This window comes from Podarcis bocagei (genome assembly GCF_964188305.1).
Source record: "Podarcis bocagei genome assembly, chromosome: 1".
Lineage (NCBI taxonomy): Eukaryota > Metazoa > Chordata > Lepidosauria > Squamata > Lacertidae > Podarcis > Podarcis bocagei.
In genome coordinates, this window is record NC_138125.1 from 33,764,694 (window position 1) to 33,770,693 (window position 6,000).

The following is a 6,000-nucleotide window of genomic DNA, read 5'->3' on the forward strand; positions in this document are numbered from 1 at the left end:
GCAACATGCCTAGAGGTCCTGACCTCATTACACAGTGCATGCCCCTGCCAGGAGCAGACAATATTGTTGAATAGTAACAGGGAAATGCATTGTACTAGGGTTAGGGCATGAGAAAAGTTATACAAATGACTCAGGTGAGTTACTGCTACTTACCAGAAGGGGGAGCAGAAAGGTTGATGAAGTGCAAACACGGCAGCTGAGCCAGTCTGATGCTCCTGCTGCTGTGTTTGCACTGTGCCACCCTCCTCCTGGTAAGCAGCAGTGACTTACCTGCCAGGAGGTGAGCTAAGTATCTCTGCTCCACCATGCTGTCTGCTACTGGTTCTGTCCCATAAATTGATTTTGTTGTTGTTTGTAAGTCTCAACAGCATGATCTTATACATACCTACCCAGAAATAAGGCCCTTGGGAACTTCCAGGTAAGTGGGTGTTACTGGGCTCCATCTTAGGGGTTAAATCAATGGTGCTAATCATGAAACATGGAATAAAATGTATCCCTGAGCAGGTTCCAAGCACCACTGAAGTAGCAGGCTGTTTTTAACAGGATTGCAGGCAGCATTTCTTCGCTTCTCAGAAAAGCTCAAAAGAACTGTTGACAAAGTGCCAATTAAGCAGCTGTAGCTTGTGTATCAAGAGACAAGTATTTTTTCTCTATAGCACAAAATCAGTATAGATGACTTATGTGTTTACTGCAGACAATGCCAGCATGGGTTTATTGTTTGCTGTCTGGGGGCCTTTCAAGATGACCAAATAAAATAAAACGGAAGTACAGTGCAATCCGATATATTTCTACACAGAAGCCAGTCCTTTTGGAGATTTTCACTCTGGTATAAAACTTAAATAATTTTAAAAGATCACAAAGGAGTTAGAAGATTTGGTTGTTGTTCCAAGTGTTGTTTTAGAACACAGGCATTATCTAATAAACACTTCTTATAATGACCACCTTCTGCTGGGCAGTACTTGTTATTGCAACAGATGTGTTTCTGGTGATGGATAGATTTGGCTGTAATGTTTTCCAGTGACAAAATACTGTAGTTTGATTGCTGGAAAAAATGTAAGCCAGTAATCACACATCTACTGCAAATGTTTGTTCTTTCCCTGATAAAAGACAGACGTGTCAAAATTAAAATATTAAATTGTACCGGCAAATCAAATGAGCGCAAATCTGATGAAACCTCTCTCATCTACCTAAAGGTAAAGGACCCCTGACAGTTAAGTCTCCCGTTGCTCAGTCCCAGCTCCTGCTAACCACTCATCTACCTACCCACCTATTTATCATTTCTTTTTTATTTATACTGTGGCGTGGCATCATATATGCTGTAGACAAGGTCTTAGGTGATCTATATGCGAGTTTATATCTGGAATTGTGAAAATAAAATCGCAATAATTCCTCTTTATATGTTAATTTAAGAGATAACTATGCTCATGACAAGTTGGGATATAGTTTTTTTGTTGTGAAAAGGATGCCTTTTTGGTGGATCTGCCTTGTTGCGAGGAAGTTTTAGAAAAAGATCAAGGTAGCAATTAAAAAGGACAACAGAAATGGAGCATGTAAAAGAATGACAGAGCATTCTTTGAACCATGTAATTCTTTTTCTATGGATACAAAAGAGATTTTCAAACTGTTATGAACTCGTTTTATGTATGATTGAAGTTATGCAAAACATTGCAGAATCCCTATCCACCCCTTTAAGAGTGGAATGAGAAAATGAATGCTTTGAATATGCCTTCATGTCACAGCTTACAAATTATATGGCAGTGAAGAAAGGGAAACAGCTGGAAATTTTGCTTATATAATTGGAAAACTTTTATTAAATATTGACAGAACAATTGAAGTGCAGTATACCCATGTTCAATGAACATGAAGTGCAGTCTTATAGGATATACAATGCATGCCTATTCATAAGTCCCATTGAGTTCAATGAGTTAATTAAATTTATATACTGCCCTTCTTCCAAGAATCACAAGGCAGTTTACAGTATAAAAACAGAGAAATGCATAACACAAACATGGAATCTACCGTAGTTCATTCCCCTGCAATTCAGGAATATGCAGCTGTTTCATACTTAGATCGAACCTGCAACCTTAGCATTATCAGCACCACACACTAACCAACTGAGCTATCCAGGCCATAATAGCAAACAAAACAATAACCCCATCTATAGTTTAAATAGCCATAGATTGTTTGATTAGCCAAAGGCCTGGGAGAAGAGGAATGTTTTCACCTGGCACCTAAAGATATGTAATTAAGGTGCGAGGTGAACCTCCCATTCCTGTGCTTGTGAATGTTCTGTTTTTAATGTAACCATAGGAACATGTCAAAAAACTGGCCATCCACATGTTGGACTACAACTGCCCTCATCTCTGACCGTTGGCATGATATAAAGGATTGCACCTAGAGGACCATAGACTCCCCATCCCTGTTTTATTCAAAAGCTCAGTATTGTTTAATTTGAACCAATAAAATATAGATAGCCATATTTTTTTGTTTACTACACATATATGAGTAGATTTGATTGGGATCACAGGTAGTCTTCCAAGCAGAAAGCAATAATTATTTGGGAGGAGGATTAGAATTCTGCCAGTTCTAAATTAGTATTATTGCACCATGGAATCCTCATACAGAGATAAATATATTGCTGCAATGACTTTGATGCTTATTTAATGCTTGCAATGTAGCAACAGTGCTGGCGATACATCAGACAAAGAAGTCAGGCAGTCATTGTCCAGAGAGCTTGGTCTACTCTGATGTAGTCTAGTCCAGCCATTCATCTAGTCAGCCTAGATAAGATACCTTATTAATTAGATAAATGTGAGTTTCCTCATGAGTGCATCTGTAGCACTGGGAGCCTGCTCTTTTTCTTTCTGAAGCGGTTTTGGTTCCCATTAGAGGTGAGGCATGGATGTCCTTGAGATGAAACTCAAATAATCCTCTTCAAGCCAAGTGAAGTACAGTCAGAATCTTTGTTACTACTAATTATTAGAAGAAGGATGGCAGGCGAGTGATGTATAAACCAGGCCTGAGATCAGGACTAGGCCTCAGATGCACCCTTCCTGGCCTCTCTGGCTCCATCTGCACTATACATTCAAAACAGTATCATAGCACTTCAGGTTCCCATAGCTAAGAGCTGCAATTCCCAGAGTGGGACTCTTCCAGGGGAACTCTGTAAAGTGCAGCTTTGTGAAGGGAATAGCGCCATTAACAATATGGGAATGTTCAGGGAGGCAGGAGAGGATATATTGTTTAATAATATCCTTCGTAACTTGCGCTAGCAAGTTCTATAACTTAGCAGAGTTTTAACATTCCCCTTTTTAAACGCACAGCGGTTAGCTTGTTGCAAGCTCGTTTAAGCTTCTAAAAATAGGATTCCTGGTAAGTCCCCTTATCTCCCCCTTAAAAAGAATAGACATGGCAATCTTATTTAAAGTCAATAAAAGAAGTTTACTCACAGCATCATCAGTTCACAGTTGATCCCTGAAAGCAGACTTAGGTTACAAAATATATACACTGGAATCTATTCCATAAAGAGATAGTCCCTTTGTGCTCTGTTTACTGAAAGCCAACAGAGCATCTTTAGCTGAAGAGCTGTTGCTTCTACGATGAATGAAGTCAGAGAGAGAGGGCTGTGTCCCAGGTGCTTTTGTCACCTGGGCAGGTAAGGTCATGCCCACCTCTAGTCACATGTAGAGGAAATTTGTCCCAGCCCAGGAAGAAACAGGACGTTTTCTACTGGCTGGTGCAAACATCCCCTTTCATGTTCAGTCTAGAAATGTTGTATTTGTCTGCTATCTGTGTTTCACACCCCACAAACAAACTGCAATTCTCATGATTCTTTGGGGAAAACAGTCTGTTTAAATTTGTATGATACTGCTTTAAACGTACAGTACACATTGGGGCCTCTATCTGGCCCTTGGAGTGCTCCCCAGGCCCATACCTTCCCCCTCCTCCAAGCCTGCTCTGCACCCTTCCTGAATATTTATGCCTGGCTGGAATGCGCTCTTGGGTCCTGATGGTGCTCTGATGGGGTAAGTGAGTGTGAAGAAATAAGCCAACTACAAAGGTAAAATTTCCATTTATTGTTGTGCTCACTTTTGCCTTTAACCCCATCCACTACTGCTGTGTGGTCCCTGGAAGGTTGCTCAGAAAGGAAGATGTTCTTATTGAAAAATATATCCTATCCCTGACATAACCATGAAATTGTTCACAATGATACCTTGGATTGGTATCATGGGCCACAGATCAATGGACAGAGCACATGCTTTGCAAATAGATTTAAATTGCACTCACCCAAGCCAGCTATTTACCCTGCAGGGACAATATAAGGGTGTGCATGTGTATATACAATTAAAAGTAGGTTTAAACAAAATGTTTTTCCAGTCTTCCCAAAAACTCCAAAGAACTTCCTAAGAACTCCTTCCTATTCAACAATATTTAGAACTTGGTGTTTCAGCTCTCCTAGCTGTTTCTGTCAAATAATATGCAAAATAAACCTGCCAGGATGATAGGAAGAAGAAAGGTTTTAACTGTACTATTGATTTTCTGAGCTGCAGAGATCAACGTGTTCTGAATTTTTTTTGTCTTTTGTATGTGCAATCTAGTTTTTTAACATAACCATCTGGAGCAACCTACATAGGACCTTTACGTTGCCAACAGTTCTACTACCAAAATGTGTCCGTGTAGCTCCCACTGAGCCTTAATTGGCTCCCTGATGAAAATGATGCATTTTCCATTTCATTAAACATATTCCAGCCCATCAATACATAACACAGTTCGTATCTTCGAAAGTGTTAAACTAAATGGCATGAGAATCCACAAGTCACTTGCTTTGAATGGAATACAATATTTGCTGTCACCATGTGGGTGTGCATTTAATGGGGAGTATTTTATACATGAAATAGAAAAAACTAAAATAATCTCAAGATGATTTTCCATATCAGAAACGAATATTGAAATTGGGTCATGTTGCTCTTTCCTGGAGGAAAAGAATTTAAATTAATAACTGCTTGTTATTCCTGTTCTACTGATGAGGTGAATGTTAGATTGTCATCTAACACAAGGAACTCATACCCTCCAACATTTCTCTGATGAAAATAGGGACATCCTATTCAATAATAATAATAATAATAATAATAATAATAATAATAATAATAATAATAAGTTCACTTTTATATCCCTGACTGGGTTACCCCAGCCACTCTGGGTGGCTTCCAACATATATAAAAGCATAATAAAACATTTAAAACTTCCCTATACAGGGCTGCCTTCAGATGGGGGTGGGGGGTTGGATAACGCCATACCCTCCAACATTTCTCTGAAGAAAATAGGAACGCCCTAAGGAAAGCGGGACATTAAGGGATCAAATAAAAAACCAGGGTGGCTTCTGTAAATCCGGGACCGTCCCTGGAAAATAGGGACACTTGGAGGGTTTGAAATACTGTTCCTTTAATAAAAGGCATTAATTTATATTATTATAGAAATTCTTGCAGAAGATTGAGAATCTGGAACAGGTCAGATGATTTGAGAGTTGGATGTGTCTACAGTATTCAGGAATTGTAATTATTGGACACTAATTCCTCAGAATGCTTTCTAATAACACTGTAGCATAATTAAAGTGCAGTAAAACACTGTTTTGAAGGCTTAGATTAGAAAGCATTCATGTGTTATTGCAAGATAAAACATTTTTTGGCCGTTGTCTCTCCCCTTCTTTCTTATAAAAGCTAGCCGAGAAGGACTGGGCGATGGGCTTCGTGGGGTGGTGAATGCTTCCCTCCGTGAGGGAGCCTTCCCAGACCCGCTGAAAGAGGTGGTTATTAAACCGCTTCTTAAAAAACCATCTTTAGATGCGGCCACGATAGCCAACTATTGCCCAGTCTCAAATCTTCCATTCTTGGGCAAGGTGATTGAGCGAGTGGTTGCTGAACAACTCCAGGCATGCCTGGAAGAAGCGGACCATTTGGATCCCTTCCAATCGGGATTCAGGCCTCATCATGGGACGGAAACT